General features: G+C 35.2%; 1 pseudogene; it reads left to right on the forward strand.

Annotated features, from left to right (window-relative positions):
- The first annotated feature begins 16,294 nt into the window (after nucleotides 1-16,294).
- LOC122134744 lies at nucleotides 16,295-19,251 on the forward strand (annotated as a pseudogene).
- The last annotated feature ends 3,489 nt before the right edge of the window (nucleotides 19,252-22,740 follow it).

The following is a 22,740-nucleotide window of genomic DNA, read 5'->3' on the forward strand; positions in this document are numbered from 1 at the left end:
CCTGCTTGAATTCGTTCTAAGAAATGCACATAACTTCATAAGTGCCAAACTTTCATGTGCGAATATTAAATATTTTAACTACAGTGTTTTTCTTTAATTTTCCCTGACTGCAGCCATCAAATATAACACTTCGGTGAGGCAAAACTGACGTCTATTTGCGAAAATGTGCTTTGATGCGCTTGTTTGATAACTTGTGATTAAAGCGCCACTCAGCGGTCAAAAGCTGCAAATGCACCTTACAGACGCCGCGGCGGCGGTACGAGCGGCGGTAGAAGCAACGTTTTGGATGGCCACCTACTGTATATATATATATTATTTTTTCCAAGGCATCTAAAAGCCATTTCACACTTGCCATACTCCAATAGGATGAACACGCTGACCAAACAAAACAAAATTTTGGCAGTGTGAAATGACCATAATGCTGTATGTTAGGTGTGAGATTCATTAAACTTGGTATACTATAGTGCATCTATTCAGAAGTGCACCAGTGTAAATCATAATTTCCCCCACATTTGCTGTATATCCATAAAGTGATATTTTTGTCATAGTATTCTTTCAGTGGTTAACTATCTCATTAAGAAAGTCTCTTGCTACAACCTACTGGCATTACAATGTAACCTGCAATCTTTTTTTTTTTTTTTTTTAAATAAGAAAAAAAAATGCATTTGATTTCCTATTAATTATTGGAAGTGGGTTGGTTAAGGGCCTGATTAGCTGATGCATTACAACGCTTGATTCGGGTTCAATAGGGGAGCGTGTGATTAGTTGAGAAATTGTGCATTGTTAATGATGGCTCTTAAATATTTAAATACAGTGTGTTGAATGCCTGCTAGAGGTCTGCTACCCGACCCGAGCCTGACGGATCCCCAAATGCTTTCGGGTCGGGTTTAGGTTAATGTTCAATGAATAGCTTTGAGTTTGGGTCGGGTTCAGGCTTCGGTTTAAAGCCCGTGCAGACCTCTAATGCCTACTAAAACTTGCATATTTGTGCATAATGTTTTGACCCTGTTTGCTTACAGAAGGATAATCTTTAATTTATGTGCCAGAAACATCATAAGCATTCATAATTTTGTTGGTTCATGCTGAACTGGTGTTGATAAATTTACTCTTTATATTAATAAGTCAATTTATATTGTAACTGTTTTTAAGTTGCATTGTCTGGAGAGTTTTTCAGGGTCCAAATTTAGTTTGTATTATATTTATTACGAAGGGGCAAATTATAATCTCGATATTGGAAACATTTACATGTAAATGGGAATATATTATATGAAGCTTGTTTAAGTTTATTTAATTGAATATTTGAATGTTTTAAAATATATTTGGATTTATAGAAATCTAATATATTTACATGTACAGATATTTAATATGTTAACAAATATTAGAAATTAATATATTGGATACATATTGCAAATTAATATATTTACATAGTCTGATATCTAAATGTATTTATATATATAAAGTAATATATATGTAAATATGTAAATAAATGTAAATATTTCAGATAAAAATATATTTACATATATTTAATATATGTGGAGAAAATATTAAAAAGCGGCCAAAGTCAAAATATTTAAATATATTTTCCAATATAACATTTCAAAATATATTTATCAAGATATTAATATAAAAATATACTTTCTCCAATATATTTACATATATTATTATAAAATACTATATTTTTCTAATTGAATTTAAGATATTTAAATATATCAAAAATCTATTCATTTCCCAAATGTATTTCAATTCTATGTGACTTCTGTATGGGGATATAAACTTGACAATACAAAATTGATCCCTCACATTCTCATCACTTTACATGCCTAAAATGTAAATATAGCCTTAATTTAATATTGCCAGTATTTTCTGAAACTGCCCTACATTGCTTCATTTTGATCTCACTAATAAAAATGGATACATGTGTAGACCTACCAGTTAGCCTAAAATTCTGAATTCACACACCAATATTGACCAACTGTTTTAATATGAAAAAGTGTTCTGGTCAGCTGTACTAAAACTAACACTGTTTGAGTGATCCAGACCGCTTTGCTTCCTGCTTGACCAATTCATTGAAAGAACCGATTCAAAAATTCTTTATTTAAAAAATTTATATTTATACAGCAGTTCTGATTCTAAACAGCTTACAGGGAATAAATGAAAAATCATCTGCCACCACAGCATCTGGTATCCAAACGTATAAGATATGATGTTAGCAGTGTTTCCTGGACCACTTTTAACCGTCTGTGCTTTAATGTGTTGAGATTAAAATAATTAGTTCTACAAAATAATGGCAAGAAAGCATGCCTTTCTAATAGTTTGTTGTGAGGGTATCCAGTATTGCTCCATGCAAGGTTACAGAACTTGTTGTTGAGGTCAGTTTGACTATAGCCTGTAATATAATATTGGATATAATTTTGAAGGTGAAGTAATGGCTTTTCTGAGTGAGCAATTTCATTCAGCCTTACAGATGTTCAAAGATGATTGTTAAGAACTTGCTATTGAGGGAAAGATTCAGTATCGTAATAGAAATCATATCATCTAGCTATGTTAACCACTATAAATACTGTAGTGAAAGCTGCTGTTGCGGTGCTGGTAACTCCATAACAGTACCATACAAATACAAGATGTTTTTAACAAGCCTTAGGTAAATTATATACCTCCTGAACAGGAAAAGTTTTTTGCTTATCTGCATGCATTATATTCTACGTTTCTAATCCTCCTGATTGCACACATACATCATCACAGAGACGCTTCATTTGATGTCTGGAAATGTATTTTGAAGAGTGTTTGCTCATCTGATTTCCCATCAGATGTCATATAGATCGCTAGGAAGATGTTTTTAAGATGTTTAAGAGGATGAGAATGTATGTACAAACTGACCTCTTAAAGACGCTCTATCAGTTGTTTGAACAGAAGATGCTTCCAAATGAAGTTATTATATCTTTGACAGACATCTTGCAGACGCATCGTGCTATCTGGGCTGTGTGTATATAAAAATTAAGTGCTGTGTAAGCATTATTCCAATGAAAGAGTGTGAGATTCTTTCTAAAAGTTTGGGTGCAGAAAAAAATTGTTATGCCAGCTTGTCAATGTATTAAAATGCAAGTAGAGCAAATGTGGTTTACTAATTTAAAAAAAAAAACAAACAAAAAAAAACGCTAAGCGAAAGTGTGTATGAGTTAAAGCAGATTTTTATACATGTATCAGTATTAAAACGCATTAACTTCCAGTCAAACGCTTTTTTGAACAAGAAATCTTTCATAACATTACACGTTTTTACTATCACTATTTAGAAGAAATTGTTCTTTTGAACTAACAACACAATTTTTAATAGATGTTTTTTGAGCAGCAAATCAGCATATTTAATAGATGTTTCTTGTGCACCAAATCAGCATATTAGAACAATTTCTGAAGGCTCATGTGAGACTGAAGACTGGGAGTAATGATGCTAAAAAAATCAGCTTTTGTAATCATGGGAATAAATTAAATTTTTAACATATATTCAAATAGAATAGAATAGAAAGCAGTTATTTTAAATAGTAAAAAATATTTCACAATATTATCTACTGTTTTTGTTGTATTTTGATGAAATAAATGCAGGCTTGGTGATAGAAGAGAAAGCATTAAAAATCGTGTATAAGAAAGAGTCCAGTATTTAAATATTGAAAAATTATGTTTTTTCTTAAAATAAAAGTTCATTTGAGTATGTATATATATATATATATATATATATATATATATATATATATATATATAATATAAAAACAAATGTTTAGATCACAATTAGATCATAATCATAATCTTCCATAAACGAGCTGCAACCGACACTAAGTGTAAGTGAGGCAGCAAGTGTACTTATGTAACTTCACTACATTGCGCCGTGTGAACATACACTTTTATTTTTGGTCTGGAGATCGTGATCGCCATACCTGTTATGCCCACGCCCTCCAGCCAAGGTTGTGATTGGGCTGAAGAAAGGTTTAAAGCTTTAATAGTTTTTGCTTTTTATCAATATAAACAGTTAAACCAATTTTATAGTTTTTACACACCATGCAAAAAACAATTATTTATCATTAAATGTACCATGTAATGTTTACCATTAATGTACAAGATTTTGAGAATAAGGCACATCCAATATAAGGAGTAACAGAAGAAGTGTGTCTCATTTCGCTTTCCTATATTCGCGGAATGAGTTTATCGTGAACGGATTCGCACTGATATTTTAGTAATTGAGAAATAAGCTACATAATGGTTCACTGATTTGAGCACTAGAATCAGCAAAAGCTGACCGCACCTGCTGGTCAAAACTCTGTAAATGCAAGGAGAACACAAACATGTGCAATGAGAACTTTTACAGACCAATTAATTTTTTTTTTTTTTTATGAAAATGTCATTTATTTTTGTTCTGTTACCTTTTATAGTTATATTTTTGGAGTGTTTATGACCATTAATCAGCCCTCTTGACTGACTGTTAATTATTCTCATCTTTAACATGACAGAGTGTCCAAAGATGCAGAAAAACTCCAAGTGACTATTGTAAAGATGGGGTTTTTAAAGAGGATCGTGAAAACTTGAGGATCGACTGTGAGGTAGACTATTGTGGGTACTGGTGGAAATTGAGCAGACATAAGTCGTCCGGGTCAGAGACGAAGTATACTTTAATGGTTTCAGACTTGTAGAGGATTTACAGTTCTTGAATTTGGTTGAGTGAATGATTGTAGTACAGGCAGCAGAGAGTATGCCAGAGTTGTACAGAGTAGTTTGGAGTGTAGCTTAATATTGGTCTTGTATATGAACGCACTCAGTAGAAAACAACAATGGCATGAACAACGGCATGAACAACAGCGAAGAATGTCTGAACTGCGTCTTGTTAATACTGTTAAAGGGAAATGCCAAAAGTCATCAGCACAATAGCTCTTAAAGACACAAGGGGGCACTAATGGCTTTGTTAATAGCCGGCCTTTTCTACATCGATGAAGCGTTCAGAGTGAAACATGAAGATACTGAGGAACAAACAGGTTGATTTTCAGATTTCCATTCTCAAAGCTGAAGTCACCTGATCCTTATCAAAACCAAAATAATGTATATTTTTGAAGAATGACATGTGAGTTGCCTAAATGAAACAGTTTTATCTGACATGGAGTTGGTCACATGTGGACAGACGGTCAAGTCAAGTCAAGTCACCTTTATTATATAGCGCTTTTATACAATACTGATTGTGTCAAAGCAGCTTTACAGTGTCAAACAGGAAAAATAGTTTGTCAATAATGCATGTTGAGGTCACATGACCAGAAAAAAAATACTTTTGTTCTTTCTTTTATTTAAAATTGTGACAAATTGAAAAATAGGATAGTAGACATGACAGGAAATAGAGAAAAAATTACAAACAAAAAGAATATATCAAAACCAAAGAGAGAGATATGGATACATGTAAATGCAGAATGTTTAGTTAACTTACTTAACTAAGTTTTTTCTAACAAAAGAGGAGACAAGAAAGAGGGAAAACTAGAGTAACTTTTTATTTTTCTGGAACATTTTAGATGGGCAATTTTTTACATTTTGTATCTGTGATCTTCTAGGTTTAATTCTTAAATGTAATCAAATGTATCCATTAATTCAAATAATATTACACTATAGGGCATTTACCAATCAAATTAAATCTTTATCAATCATACACTACAAGTAACTTCAAAGGAGGTACAGAAGCTGAACCTGAAGTGCCATTTAGCTGTATTTAAACAGATTGTATAATGTTGCTCAGAGGTGGCATAAATGCATTTGCACAGCAGTTATAAGTGCTTAAATAATGTTATGAGATTAATGTTACTAAATAGACCCTTTGTGAGCAAACACAGAAAATATTTTGTCTAAAAATGCAAATCACTATAAAATTCTTGTGATATGGATTTTTTTAAGAAAACAGTTCAATAAACATTTGCAATCATGCTGATATTTGAAAACAGACAAATGCTGTCTTGTTCACTCATTACTGTTGCATTTTTTTGGCCCCATATCTTTTTGAGCCATTACTTGCCAGGTAGAAATGGGAGAACAAAAGGAGAATAATTATCATAGCTGTTGTTCATAGCATTTCAGACAAATGCTGATCATGTGTATTTTGTACTGTAGTTTAATAGTTTATTAGAACTATTGTGTGATTTTTATATAAAGAGATGTGTCACTAGCTGTTTGACTGGCAGTATCAGCAGTTCAGCTTCAGTGAGTTGTTGTAGATTTCAGTATGAGATCCAGCAGACATGTTAGTTTCTGTTTTAAATGCTATCATGTGTGTTGCTTTGTACCATTAAACTGGGCATTAACTTGTATTTGTCTCTTTCTGTCCTAGACGTGGTAGCATTGAAAGAGGAGAGTGAAGTGCTCAATGAAATGAAAGAGGAAGATCATGATTTCGTAACTTTTAGTTGCTCACAGAATGAAAATACTTCCTCACGAAGAGGGGCTTCTAGAGAGATTTTTCACACGTAAAGTAAATCTCAAGAGTCACATGAGGCTTCATACTGGAGAGAGAGAGACTTTCATGTGCCACTGCTGTGGAAAGAGTTTCAGATCCAAAGGAAATTTTTTCAGAGTCACATGAGGCTTCATACTGGAGAGAGACCTTTCATGTCTTAAGCGTGAGAAGAGTTTCACAAATCAGAAAGACCTGAACTGTCATTTGCAAACTCATTCTGGAAAGAAACAGCAGTTTTTAAAGTATGGTGTTTCAAAAAAGTAGGTGTTTTAAAAATCGTCTGCGCATTCACTCTGGCGGAAGGCACTTTAATTGTGATCGGTGTAATAAAAGAAATCTCTTACCATCACACTTACAGATACACCTGAAGAGTCATGCAGATGTGAGACCCTATTCTTGTTCTTTCTGTAGAAAGAGTTGTAAATGGTTTGGCTATTTTAAATTGCACCAGAAAGCAAGTATATGTGTGAAATCCAGGCTACATTTACACTAGAGCTGAATGTGGTTTATTATTTATTATTATTTTTTATTATTTTATGGCATCATGTATCTGAACAGGTGATGCTCCTACAGCACTGCTCCATGTGTTTTATTTTGTATCCTTTACTTGTTTATATTTTAACTTAAGAGCTTTTCTTTTGTCATGTACATATGAGCCTGTAATACACCTGACTGTTTCCTTTGCTATAGTTTCAAATATTGAATGGTTGCGGTAGACAGCCTCTAATTTTGTTTTTTTCTAAGTTGTTCCTCAAATATTTGATTCAGATAAATTCCCTGGAATCAAAATATTAGATAAACTTTGACTTTGTGCATAGTGCCACAGTTGCTATGTTTACATGCAACCCAGATAATCTGTTTATAATTGGATTGATGGCTCAATCAGACTCAACTGAAATCCGTTTGATTTCGACTTCAATTATTTATTTATTTTTCGATTGAAAGTGGTGGTGGAGACTGAATATCTGCTTCATGTTTGCAAGACAAATATATCAGCATTCTTTCTAGATTCATGTCAGTTAAAAAAATGCATACATACAGTATAAACTTTTTAAATAAATGAAATCTGATTGGATTAATTTGGACCGATGAAAATTTGTTCAAGTAAATAACAAATATAAATAAATTGACAAACTGAATGTATGTTAAATTTAGGGATAATCATATGATATTTTAGGTTGAATACTTTATTGGCTACTCATCAGTTTAATATTTGGCATCTTATATTATGAGTAAATGTAACATTTTTGTCAGAATTTCAAAAAAAAAAAATCTATCATGAGTGTTGTTTTCTACAAAGGGGCTGGTTAGTGTTAGTTAGCAAAGACAAAACCAGTCTTCCTTACAAATGCACAGATAGACAGACAGCCGGTTAGACAGATGGATAGCCACTCATACATTAAAAATAAGGCATGAAAGTTATATAGTCCTGCTTACTGTTTATTTGGCCACTGTTTAACAATATTTTAGGAAATAAATTATAATGCAGAAATTAAACTGGGATCCCCCTCTGAAACTCGGATCTACTTGCTCATGATAACTTACTGGTTGTTAACCTCATTTCTGCAGTTGCAACATAATGAGCTGGTCTTGTTTAGTATATGGAAACCTGTTTGAATGTATTACCTTTTTTAGTAAACAATGCAATACACTTTACTATCAATAAATTATGTGTAAATATCAGGCAAGACTAACCTGAACCCTACTCTAGACTTAATGTACACATGGTTAGTTCATTTCCCTGAAATAAAAACTGAAATATTTGAAGAAAACTCATTAATGTTGTATATGGCATGCAACCAGCTGAGCACAACTTTCATTTCCTAATTTAACCTTTTTGTTATTATGTATATTAACTGATACACTGCAGATTCTGGCTTTTAAAAAGGTAGTTCTGGTGTGCGTATCAGGTACATTTGATGAATTCAACAGCCAGCTGACAAATGCATATCCTCTGCTAAATAATGGCCATGTTAACAACCTTGGTGCATGTTTGACAATTAACATATTAACACTGACAAACACACTTAATTAAATGCACTCTTCAATGGAGAATAAGTAGCAACAAACAAACCCTACATTGATCTGAATTAATCATGCAGTTGTATTAATCTTGACAAAGTTATAATTACTTCTGAATAACTTCTCTGATCAGTTTATTTTCAGGGAAAATGCTGCAATCTTGTAAAGGTTTAGTGTGTGACAGAGAGACTCGATATTCAGGTAAAGTCATAAAGACAAAAATTTCAGCTCTATGCCTTCTTCAGCGTGTTACATAGTTTCATCTTTCCACCCACTTATTAAACTTCTGTGTTGACACCTACAAAAATAACCAATGTTATATCTCTTAACACACATGTGCAATGCATACAATGATTCTATTTTAACACTTTTATTATTATTATTTAATAACATATAAAAATGTTATATTAGGTGCATCCGTAATTGGGTACTGATAAATTCTACTCAGCAACTTTAACATCCCTACTAAGTGTTCAATATAAAAACTACAAAAAACACCAGTTGTTAAGCATATTAATAACATAATCAGCGTAGATGAAAAGTACCATTTTTTTGCAATATTTCATTCCGCCCTCTTTGATGGATGGGGCTTTTTAACACCTGGAGGGAACATGAAGTAGCTACAGTTAGTGAGCTATACATTGACAATACTTTTGCATCCCCTTTACACAACTTAGAGAAAAATTTGACCTACCCGGCTCCATTTATTTAGATAATACTTTCGAGATCACGAATTTCACTTTCGTAAGCATTTTTCTAACTTTCCCCCTTTTGCCTGCTAAAAATATACTTGATGATATATTAGGCCTGGATACATCTTTGAAGGGGTTATTTCTAATATCTATACTATAATTAACACAAAACAGTCCCCCTCAATGCCGTCCATTGAAGGCTCTCTGGGAGGAGGAATTGAATATGACGTTTAAGGAAAATATCTGGGATCTAATTCTTGCCCGTATACACTCATCTTCTATAAATGCTAGACACACACTCATTCAATTTAAGGTGGTGCATAGAGAGTCCATTGGTCTAGAACTAAACTAAACAAAATATTTCCTGATTTTGATCCAACCTGCCTTCGCTGCACAACTGAACCAGCAACGTTATTGCACTCTTTCTGGTCTTGTCCAAAACTGTCTGATTTTTGGAGGAAAGTCTTTAGGTGTTTTTCTGTTATTTTTTCTTTACCGATAGACCCCAGCCCCTTAACAGCATTGTTTGGTATTTTGCCAGAATCTGTTCAATTAAGCATATCACAGGCTGATAGTGTAGCTTTTGCAACTCTACTGGCTCGGCGTCTTATTCTTATGGTGGAAGTCAGCAGCTCCCCCCTCCTTATCGCCAATGGGTTTTTGATTTCTTACAAGCTCTCAGGATGGAAAAGATTCGGTTTGCAATAAAACAAAAAGCCTAAACTTTTTTGAGAGTCTGGAGCCCTTTTCTGAAATATTTTAAGGAGACAGCTGTATCTTAATTGTATTTTAATTGTATATTTATTTTATTCACTCATTTATTTAATCTTTTTATTTCCTTGTTTTATTTTTTTTATTATTTTTTTTTCTCTTCACTTCGTCTCTTTCTCTACTTGATTGTATAACTATGATTGCCTGTTTTCTTATTTTTCTTCATCTGAATTAATGTATGGTTGCATGTTCTCTGTGTAAATTTGTATATCTATTATTTATAGCATATTACTATATTTACGTTATTGTTACTTTCCGTTTGACCTAAGATGAACCAAATAAAAAAAAAAAAAAAAAAAAAAAAAAAAAAAGTTTTAATCCTAATTGTAATATAAATTCTAAAGAGTCACATATTTGTACAATATAACAAACAAAAAACACCAGCATAAATAACATAATCATAATGGAAAGTACCATTATCATAATACTCAAGATATACTCCACAGATATAAATTCAACCAATTATGTCTATTCATAGAAAAACAGAAAAATCTAGTTCCTCATTCATGCCATTCAGTGCCAATGATTTAAGTTTATAAATCCAAAATGCTTCTCGTTTTAATAATTCTTTATCTATATTTCCTTCTCTATGTGATGCATTTTGTAAAAAGAATTCATGTAATATAAGAAAATGTTTTGTTTTCTAGAGAGACTTTTTATAATATGTGGGTAAATGTATATTGGGATCAAAGGGATGCAGATGGGAAGCTATGTAATGCTAGAATAGAGACAAATAATGCTTGAATAAAAACAAAATGATGAAAGAATAATGAAGATTTGGTCTCATACCTGTCAGAGGTGTGAGAAAAACAGAAACATAAAAGGGGCAGGTTGCTGTGTCAGACATAAGACAACAGAGTGCAGAGGAGCTTATGATGGGCAGTATTTTATTAGCATTTTATTACCCTGTGTATTAGAAACACAGTGAATCTGAAGTCACAAGTCTAATAAGCCACATTTGTTTTTTTATACATTTAAAAATATATTATTCATGTTTTTTTTATGTTTGAGCTAGTATATCTCCATATTAATAAGAGTCTAAATAATTGCCTTGAACAGTAAACCTTTAAGTGTCAGCTTTACTAAATATATTTTTTCATGTCTAGTCAAAAATACTCCTAAGCAGCAACCTTCTATTTTGCGTTTATGCCCCCCTTTCCAAAATGGGGGATGCAAGAGAAGGAGTTTAGCTACAATAAATAAAGTGTGAATATTTCTTTCAGTCAGGGGTGTGTATGATGTCTCCGTTGTTGCTCACAGGATCCTAAATCCAGCATAGAGAGGCTCAGTGAATGTGAATGTGAATGTTTAATCCAAATTCACAATCATCACTCGCTCCTTTCCTGCTGATGTGTGGCGTGTGTGAACGTATGTGTGTCAGACATACTGTTAAAGGACAGACTGCTGGCTGAAATGTCCACATACACTACTCATTTAGAGGAGCCTGAAGGGACACGTATGTCAGTAAACTTATCATTGTGACAGACAGTGAATCTACCATTAGAGCAGAACAGACTCCAGGAGTTTTCGTTTAATCCAAATTCACAATCATCACTCGCTCCTTTCCTGCTGATTCCTTTATATGTCACTGATATATCAGCATATCCTCTCCATTCAGCCTCTCAAGTAACAGACTCTACACAGAACCTGGGGACACTCATCAAATCTGTCTGGATGCTCAGGATGTGGCTGCTCCTCTTCCACATGTCACCTTTCTGTTCTCCTCAGACAGAATGAGATGAGTGTGTGCTGTGTTTGGATCCAGTGTGAGGTTACAGGCATCTGAACACAAGAAGAGAGACATTTTTGTTGATCTCTTTATGTTATAGTTGTCTTTCAACACTATGTACTTGTTGAAAAAAAAAAACTTGGTACAATGTACCTATTGTGGTAATGCTGAATTGCAAAACACTTTTGCTGATATAAAAAGGTGGGATACGGTTAAGGTTAGGGGCAGTTTTGGTGGTCTGGTTAGGTTTAAGGGTGGGTTAAGGTGTAGGGGTAGGATCAACAGTGTAATTACAGATGTATTTACAGAAATTATTTACACATATAATTTCAGGAAATTATTATTTTTTTAATATAAGTACATTGTAAAACGTATGTACACAATAAGTGCATTGGAGAAAACAATTTAAATGCAAGTACAGTATTGTAGTTAAAGACATTTAATATAATGTGGGTCCGACATTTAACTCACTAAAGGTGTGAGTATGTAGTGTGTGTGTGTGTGTGTGTGTGTGTGTGTGTGCATACTGGTTTGATCTACATTATGAGGATGCAATAATGTGCTGTGTATTCAGGTTTCAGGCCACTTCCTCTACACTTCCTCCCTAACATACAACTGTCATCATAATTCAAATCACTAACATTTGAAAATGTAATAATGCTGAACGTTTTCTATGAGGGCTGTGTTTAGGGGTGGGCTAGGATATTGAAAATATCATGAGATAAGAATAAAAAGAATTACGCTTATGTAAAGTCATAATAAGAGGTGAACCCAACATGTGTGTGTGTAGGCCTACATTTGTGTAGTCCTGCTATAATCCTGAACTCTCCTCCATGATCCACACTATAAAACACTACCATGTGTTACATTCTGCACATATTATACGATTAGTAAACACATACACACATGCACACAAGAACAGCAATGTGACTCTTTCTGATCAACATACTCGTTAAGTCTGCAGTTTGGATGGTTAAATCTGAATCAGAGAGAAGCTTGACTCCTGAATCTCCTGGGTGATTGAAGCTCAGATCCAGCTCTTTCAAGCGTGAAGGGATTGAGCTCAGAGCTGAAGACACATAATGACAGCCTTCTTCTGTTACCATACAACCAGGCAATCTACAAAAACAGTCCACATTACATTAGTTCAACAATCAGATTTTACTTTCACACAGTGGTGTGTGAAGTTTAGCTTGTAGTTTATTTTCTGCAGTTTCAGTAACAACAGAAAACAAAAGTGTCTGAGGAAATGTACCAGAGTAAAAGTATTCAATTACTTTTCTAAATGTAGTGAAATCAACTGAAACATATATACTCCAGTAAAGGATAAATCTTCTTCAGAATAGAAACAAAGTATTTCTACATTATCACTAGACACCAGGGTTACAATGTAAGCATTATATGGTGTTACAGCTCAACAAACAACTTTTATTCTGGAAAAAAATCCAGACTTTTGACATTAACTTCTATTTCCTACCTCAGATTTACTGTATATTCATTAAGAAAGCCACAAGTATGTCTGCTTTCTCTCTTCAGTTATCATAAATATTCATGTTTATCTCATAATTTCATACAGTATTAAAATACAAATTGATAAAATTACACAGAGTAGACATGTTCATTTTAGCACGGTTTCATAGAAATGTGCCTAATTCACAATTTTTAGATGTGATGTGCCTGACTGCCCACATGTTTTCACTAAGTTTTCTTCATTGAAATTCCACATATACAGACATCACAGCAAACATCACAGGTCTGCTAAAGAGTGTCAGGCACAGATGTGTGATAAAACATTTAAATGCCATGTAGACTTTTGTGAAGTTCAATGTGGAACCCTAACACAGTTTTTGTCTCATTTGAAGAGCCATATTCAGTCAGGTCTGGAGATCCGGTGCCCATTTGGTTACAACAGGACATTTAAGGTGGGATCTACATTCGCATCACATTCTCTGTAATCCAATTGATAGAACCTGCCCTGGCCATGGAAACTCCTACTTCTGATGTTGTGACTGAGGGTGAGAGATCAGAGGTTGAGGAGCACAATTTTCCTGAAGTTGTGGATGAATGTCTTTTTCTAAGAAATTTAACCCTTTTCTATCTGAAACTGCAAGCTATAAATTGCTATTACCTGAGTCTACTATTCAAGGCATTGTTGAAGAATTTCTAAATATTCATGACATTGGGCAGTCTTATTTTCTTAGCAAACTAAGAGAAAAGCTTGCTTTGCATGAATTGAGGATTAATGATGTGATTGATCAGTTGTCTAGGGATGATTTGCTGACATCTTGTAATAGATGTCTTGTAATAGATAAAAAAAAATGATGCTGCCAATAAACCAGCTGAGATTTACTCAGGGAGTGAGTGGTAGCTTGTTCTACTTCTGAGACAAACTGTAGACCTAATTTGTGCACCAGCAAAAATGGCAGATCAGGTCTTATCTGAAAGTGCTCATTGATGAATACATTCATTTCAGGTGTGTGTCTTTCCCTTCTAAGCCTCTCAAGCCTAAACACCATTAGTTGTGCCATTACCCAGAGCTCATAAAACAATAGACCACTCACTTCAAAAACTAATATGATATATGTGTAGAAAGCCACGTTTCTAGCATTTGTAAAACAGAAAATTTCAAAACCAAAAAAACATATAAACAACACTTGCAGAAAGGCACCAGCTTCTCCAAGCCATCTTAAGTACTGGAAAACTCTTCCAGCTTTCTGTGCCAGTTGAGAAAGGCTCTGAATTTTATTCAGATGATTAAAACAAAGCGATCAAGTAATCAATTGATCATTTTGATTTTCAGTCAGGCAATACATTAGTAGCTATTAAAATCACTTTGAAAGGAACAAAGTACAGGAAAGGCATGGTGTGCTTTTGGCCAGATGAGGACCCAAGATATGTTTGTGTACTTCAGCTCTATATTTCTTTGTGCATTGGCCGAAACATAACCAATTTAAAAAACTAACGGAATGCATAGTCGATATAAAAAACTGGATGGCCGAGTAATTTCTTACTGCTAAATTCTGAAAAAAAACAGAGGTGTTAATTATAGGACCTAAAAGCTCTGCATGTAATAACCTAGAATGCTGTCTAAGACTTGATGGCTGCTCTGTCAATTCTTTACATCAGCTAGGAACCTAGGTGTGCTATTTAATAGCAACCTTTTCTTAGAAAGCCACGTCTCTAGCATTTGTAAAACTGCATTTTTCCATCTCAAAAATATATCTAAATTACGGACTATGCTCTCAATGTCAAATGCAGAAATGTTAATCCATGCGTTTATGACCTCAAGGTTAGATTATTGTAATGCTTTATTGTATGCTTTTATTCTGCACGCTTAGTAAACAAACTCCAGTTAGTCCAAAATGCAGCAGCTAGAGTTCTTACTAGAACCAGGAAGTATGATCATATTAGCCCGGTTCTGTCATCACTGCACTGGCTCCCTATAACACTGTATAGATTTTAAAATCTTGCTTATTATTTATAAAGCCCTGAATGGTTTAGCACCTCAGTATTTGAACGAGCTCTTGTTACATTATAGTCCTCCACGTCCACATTCTCAAAACTCTGGCAATTTGATAATACCTAGAATATCAAAGTCAACTGCGGGCGGCAGATCCTTTTCCTATTTAGCACCCAAACTCTGGAATAACCTACTTAACATTGTTAGGAGGCAGACACACTCTTGCAGTTTAAATCTAGATTAAAGACCCATCTCACACACACACACACACACTAGCACACTAATACGCCACTGAATATCCAAATCCGTTAAAATATTTTTAGGCTGCATTAATTAGGTAAACCGGAACACTTCCCATAACACCCGATGTACTTGCTACATCATTGGAAAAATGGCATCTATGCTAATATTAGTCTATTTCTCTCTTATTCCGAGGTCACCGTAGCCACCAGATCCAGTCTGTATCCAAGTCAGAGGGTCACTGCAGTCACCCGGATCCAGTACATATCCAGCCCAGATGGTGGATCAGCACCTAGAAAGGACCTCTACAGCCCTGAAAGACAGCGGAGACCAGGACAACTAGAGCCCCAGGATCCGATCCCCTGTAAAGACCTTGTCTCAGACGACCACTGGGACAAGACCACAGGAAACAGATGATTCTTCTGCACAATCTGACTTTGCTGCAGCCTGGAATTGAACTGGTGGTTTAGTCTGGTCAGAGGAGAACTGGCCCCCCACTGAGCCTGGTTTCTCCCAAGGTTTTTTTCCCATTCTGTCACCGATAGAGTTTTGGTTCCTTGGCGCTGTCGCCTCTGGCTTGCTTAGTTGGGTACACTTCATTTACAGCGATATCGTTGACTAGATTGCAAATTATTGCACAGATACGATTTAAACTGAACTGAGCTGCATGATGACATCACTGAATTCAATTATGAACTGCCTTTAACTGTCATTTTGCATTATTGACACACTGTTTTCCTAATGTTGTTCAGTTACTTTGACGCAATCTTTTTTGTTTAAAGTGCTATATAAATAAAGGTGACTTGACTTGACTTCAAGAGGAGCTATTAGATTATTACCCACTCCAGGAGTTCAAAACATGTGGCTTGTCTAGGATTGTGTTACACCACACTTTTCCATCTTTTTAAGGTATGTCCAATTTAGAGGAGATACAACTCACCATCTGCTCTTTGTTACTGGGTCTCTCTGATGAAACCCTTGAAAAATTGATCCATGGGCTTACTGCTATTGGTGTTGAAACAAAAGCTGACCTCCACTATGTGAAAGAAGATGACCTCATGGAATACCTCAGGCCTATCCAATATCGCAAACTACTAAATGTGTGGAAAAATTAAGGTATTAATTGCTCTTCTAGTAGACATAAAAGTTTATACTATTTGTTACTAATGTACCATGCTCAACTTAACTTTTTATATATATAAAGTGTGTTCCTGTAGCTCAAGTGGTAGAGCATTGCGTTAACAAGCGCAAGGTTGGGGGTTTGATTCCCGAACACATGATAGGTAAAATTAATAGCCTGAATGCACTGTAAGTCGCTTTGGATAAAAGCGTCTGCTAAATGCATTAATTTAATTTAAATTTATATATATATACATATATATATATATTCTACGTGGCATTGATTCAACAAGGTGCTGAAAGCATTCTTTAGAAATGTTGGCCCATATTGATAGGATACCATCTTGCAGTTGATGGAGATTTGTGGGATGCACATCCAGGGCACGTCAGTAAGAAGCTCCGTTCCACCACATCCCAAAGATGCTCTATTGGGTTGAGATCTGGTGACTGTGGGGGCCATTTTAGTACAGTGAACTCATTGTCATGTTCAAGAAACCAATTTGAAATGATTCAAGCTTTGTGACATGGTGCATTATCCTGCTAGAAGTAGCCATCAGAGGATGGGTACATGATGGTCATAAAGGGATGGACATGGTCAGAAACAATGCTCAGGTAGGCCGTGGCATTTAAATTATGCCCAATTGGCACCAAGGGGCCTAAAGTGTGCCAAGAAAACATCCCCCCACACCATTACACCACCACCACCAGCCTGCACAGTGGTAACAAGGCATGATGGATCCATGTTCTCATTCTGTTTACGCCAAATTCTGACTCTACCATCTGTATCTCTCAACAGAAATCGAGACTCATCAGACAAGGCAACATTTTTCCAGTCTTCAACTGTCCAATTTTGGTGAGCTTGTGCAAATTGTAGCCTCTTTTTCATATTTGTAGTGGAGATGAGTGGTACCCAGTGGGGTCTTCTGCTGTTGTAGCCCATCAGCCTCAAGATTGTCGCGTGTTGTGGCTTCACAAATGCTTTGCTGCATACCTGGGTTGTAGCGAGTGGTTATTTCAGTCAAAGTTGCTCTTCTATCAGCTTGAATCAGTCGGCCCATTCTCCTCTGACCTCTAGCATCAACAAGGCATTTTCGCCCACAGGACTGCCGCATACTGGATGATTTTCCCTTTTCACACCATTCTTTGTAAACCCTAGAAATGGTTGCGCGTGAAAATCCCAGTAACTGAGCAGATTGTGAAATACTCAGACCGTCTGGCACCAACAACCATGCTACGCTCAAAATTGCTTAAATCACCTTTTTTTCCCATTTTGACATTCAGTTAGGAGTTCAGGACATGGTCCTGACCAGGACCACACCCCTAAATGCATTGAAGCAACTGCCATGTGATTGTTTAATTAGATAATTGCATTAATGAGACATTGAACAGGTGTTCCTAATAATTCTTTAGGTGAGTGTATATATATAAAAGTTAAGTTGAGCATGGAACATTCAATAAAAATTTTCAAATGTATTATATCGTCTGTTATTTGTGTTAGAACCATCCAGCTGCTCGACTTCCCAACGCTCATCACATCAAGTTCTTTCTGATACATCAAGTCCAGCATCAGAGAGTTCTTCAAGTTCTACACCATCTCATTCTTCTGCTTGCTCTTCAGCATCTTGTGCCTGGGCTGAAACATTTAAGGTGCCTTGGGAAGTCATGCCTTCTGGAATTAAGTTGGCCATTGCAAATAAAAAAAGATTGTCACCAGCTGATAGAAGGCAGCTAGTAAGGTTGTTAGTCAATAATAAGCAAAAACATGAAGTCAACCCATCAAAGGCATAGTGTCAGATTATAGTGCAGAACATTGTTAAACAGTACCCGGACAGCTTTGCTGATGGGACAAAAATAGGTAGTGGGTATGCCTCTTTGCTCTTGCAAGTGAAAACCCATTTTGAACATGTAAACAGAAACAACACATTAGTACATCGGAGAAAAGAACAGCTCCTCTGATCATGGCGCAAAACCATAAGTCAAAGCTCAAGAAGGCTGGCTGATTAATATGGTTGTGTCAGCTGGCGGCCAGAGGAGCATCCTGCAGGAGAAAATGATGAAACTCTAGAAGAGAAGTGCAAGCAAATGGTACTGCTTGATTCAATGGAAATGTCTGGTGCCATTAGAGGAGAACTTCACAAATTGGTGGAATTGATATTACAGTCAACGCCGCGATATAAGCGCCACTCCACCTCCGCCACTGTCTGAACTAAAGAACTCATGGCCTTACCTGTCTTGTCTCAAGGGTATTTTTTAACATTTCCATTTGTTTACTAACATCTCACTGCCCCAAAGAGTCATGGAGAGCATTGAAGGGAAAGGGAAGAGGATTCTGAGATTTTTTCAAGAAAAAGCCAACAAGCAATGAGATGCATGCTGTTCTGTCAAAATATCAAGAGGGAAATTCTCTGGTCCTGTGCATCCTGAGACTCTTAATGGCCCATTTTAAAGACAGAACAGAATCCCTTCTAATTGAAGCTGATGTAAGTAATATCATTTTATTTTTAATGTCTTCAAAGTCTAACTTTAATGCAAAATTAACTTTTTTTAGGTAGCAGCGACTGCAGCCGAAATGGAAAGAGATGGATTACCGGATTCACCTGCACTGATCATCCAAAGTAATGTGCCTTACTTTGTGTCTCCATTATACACATTGTTCTTTGCTTTCTGTTCTATTTCTGTTTTTGCCACCTCTGTTCCTGTATTCTATTTCATAGATCTATTCTCACTCCACTATTCCTTAGCTAGCTAGCTAGCCGTGCCCTAGTTTTTTTTTTTTTTTTTTTGTCTCTGAACCACTCTCTCTCTCTCTTATTAGTAACCACAATCTTCAATATCTTTTAGTTTATAGTTATATAGTATCAGTGTCTTTATTAGTTAACATGTGCTACCCATGAACCATACTTTTACAACACTTATTAATCTATGTCCTTCCGTATTTCTTTTACAGGTGAATCCATGTTCTGAGGAAGGCATTTTGTTGAGGGCCTGGCAGCATTTTTTTGCACCTATTACAACTTAAACCTTGCTTATCAGGATGAAGCTGCATGCACACTCAAATTTATTCAGAGGTATTTCCAGAGCATAAACTCTTACTGAATATTTATACTGTAAGCCATCAAATTTCCTTCACTTTTTTTTAAGTTTATAGGTTTTGGATAGCTTATCAGGGATTCAGGCTTTTTGGAAAAGTTTTCATACAAACAAAAGTCTAGCAAAAATATTTTATTAAAACAAATCTATTAAAAATATGCAAAAAATAAATAAATAAATACTACAAACAATGCAGAATCTAATTTTTTTTTAAATACAGTAAAGTTGGTCAGTAAAACTATTGGAAACATTTTTATTTGGCCTCCCTAACTCTTCCAATAAATTAAAAAGTTAAGGGAAATGTGATTTAAAATGACACATAAATTTATTTGGATTCTCTTTGAGTATAGAGCTGTGTTTTTTTACTAACGTACATGCAATGTCTTGCCTTTTTCATATGGATTTCCGCCTATTTAAAGGTAGGTACAGTTCAGGACCATTTGTTTTGTGTTAGTTTATCTAAAAGTTAGTTTAAACTGGTGCTTATGTTAAATGGACATGCAGATGTAAAATAAATTGTTAAATTTATGAGAACCTGTTATGCCTTGAATATTTTACATTACACATTAAATTGACAAAAACAAAGTCTCCTGAAAATTACAGCAAAGCTACAGGTTTATACACTATCACAGCAGTGAAAAATCTCTAACCAGTAAGAGCTAATTTAGTGAACTGAATTTCACAACTAATTTCACTCTTATTCATAAACATATGATAGCCCTGTAATTTTACAAAATGATAGCTGTAAAAAAAACAATTATACAGCATACTGAGCATGTAGAGGTGTGCTGTATTTTTTACAATTATAATTGTAATTATTAATTTACAGTACTTCTTGTAAATGTATGGTCCTTAGTGAACTGTAAAATTTTACAGTATTTTTTACAGTGTGGGATCATGGAGATTACTAAAATTATGTAGAAACTCTATGTAAATGTATTTCTGCTATGGACTTTGGTCTCAGAAATTAATGATATGAAAATTTACCCTGATGAAAGAGCATTGCCTTTGGTCCATCCTCCTGCCATGCAACCGCCTGTCAAGCAAGCATTACTCATCTGAGGCACCGTAGAATGGAACACAGGGCTCCAAGACTGCGACCATTTTTTTCTGCCTGTGCGACTAAATTTTATGTGTGGTGGCACTGGCGCAACCACCGCGTTGTTCAACTCAAACTCTGCCATTTCTGAGAAAATAATGCACCAAGATGCATATTCATAAAAATGAACAAATGTGCAATCTATAAAGCAAAAACCTTAAAATGAAAGTTATATAACAATTAAATGTAAGACTGTTCCAAGTTGTTGAACTAAAAAGAGGAAAGGAAGTTAGAACAGCCAATGTCTAACATGACCGAATTGATTAATTTCCCAGATGTTTAGGACAGTTATTTTTTAATGCAATCTACAAAACAAAAACCTCAGATTAAAGCAAGAAAGTTATACTGTTGTTCAAATTTGTGGCCCTTGAGAGAAAAAAATTAGGTATAGACCAAACCAAATTGTATTATTAATATTATATAATATTAATAATAATAATAATAATGGCAAATGCATTCAGTGCTAATGATGTTGAAGCAGTTCTATTGACCTCATTAGTCTTGCCAAATTTCACATGGAGAGTGGCTCAATTGACTGGAGCGATGGCATACTCAGAGCTCAGAAATAGAGCAGGAGTGAAAGAAAGAAAGTGAGTGAAAATATGTTTTCCATAGAGAATGGATGCAATAATTTCTCTGGCTAAAGGTACAAAAAATACCAAATACTATCTGTATGCAGTGTGGAGCTACTACAGGAAAACACAGAGACTGTTGCAAACAGGTTTTCAAACTTTACACACAAAACTATAAAGTTCCAAAGAGAGGCAAAGCATAATTTTTGCAGAGATGTTATATGACCCAAAGCAAAAGCTGCGTCATCCCCGTCAGCCAAGCTCAAGTTTAACCACACATTTATCATCATACCAAAATTTGAGATGTCATTAGCAAAGTTCAAAGTCTGAGATATTGTTTCCAAAAAAAGGACTTTCTACCAACCAGGTAGTGCTGGGTGTGAAAAAACAAACAACTCTAGAATAACCTGACCCAACAGGGCGTCCGTGGGGTGGCAATGGGCAGTGATGGCCCAAAATGGGTGGAAGATTGAGGCAATTTGTCGCAACCGGAATGCAAAGCAACAAAGAATGCAAAACTCCACTGTTTAAAACAGTTCAAAAACTGTTAGGGTAATACGCTATCTTAATGGTTATTCTATGTTCAAAGAGCTGTCATTCTTAAGTATCAATATTCATTTTTGTATTGTTTGTTGTTGACAGGCAAGCAGTGAGATGCTTCATTCATCTTTAATCATGACTCCTGGCCAACGGAAGAAAGAGAAAAAAGGAAACCTTGACACTGGTGCAGGAGGATCCTTGATTTTCTGTAGAAGAATTTATTTTTTTATGCTTGTATCCAAACCCACAAGCTCTGGTGCTACCAAGGAGGGCTGGCTGTTGGTGGTCCCTGGTCCCTGGCCCAGCAGTACAACATCTCTCTGTAACGCCACCCTCCACACTCTCCTAAGTTCGTATATGTTTCTGTCACATTTCGCCCCCTAGTGACCACCACACCGAACTTTTAAACATTGTCCGTGAAGAAGCGGGGTTACTTGCTTAGTCACCTTGGTAAATTGATTGAATAATAAATAATATTGAATTTCTCGAACACAAAAGACAGTCAGTTGTTTTGTGTCGATATATATATAGATATATATAATAATAATCAGTTGGAACATCTGAAAGAAAATGGTGCTGTTATTAATCAGCTATTATTATTGCTAACAAATCACATCTCTGACTGCAGACCTGCAAAAAGGCAATGTTTATCACTGAGCAACTTACAGGACCCTCGAAATGGCCCTGACAATAAATGACGGAGGTTTGTTACTGTGAAATGGTACATTTGGTTATCTTCAAATACCATATTATAATGATGAGTATTTACATTTTCATTACAGTTGGTTGTTGTTGTTTCTTGTAAATATAGTAACATTCACTACCGTCAGTTTAGACCTGAACTAAATAGGTGTATCCAGGGCTACATACTTAACTGAAATGTAAAAGGATGTATCAGAAATGTGATCACCCAAGGTTTGGTGGCATTTCACAAAGA

The sequence above is a fragment of the Cyprinus carpio genome, chromosome A21 (assembly GCF_018340385.1).
Source record: "Cyprinus carpio isolate SPL01 chromosome A21, ASM1834038v1, whole genome shotgun sequence".
NCBI lineage: Eukaryota > Metazoa > Chordata > Actinopteri > Cypriniformes > Cyprinidae > Cyprinus > Cyprinus carpio.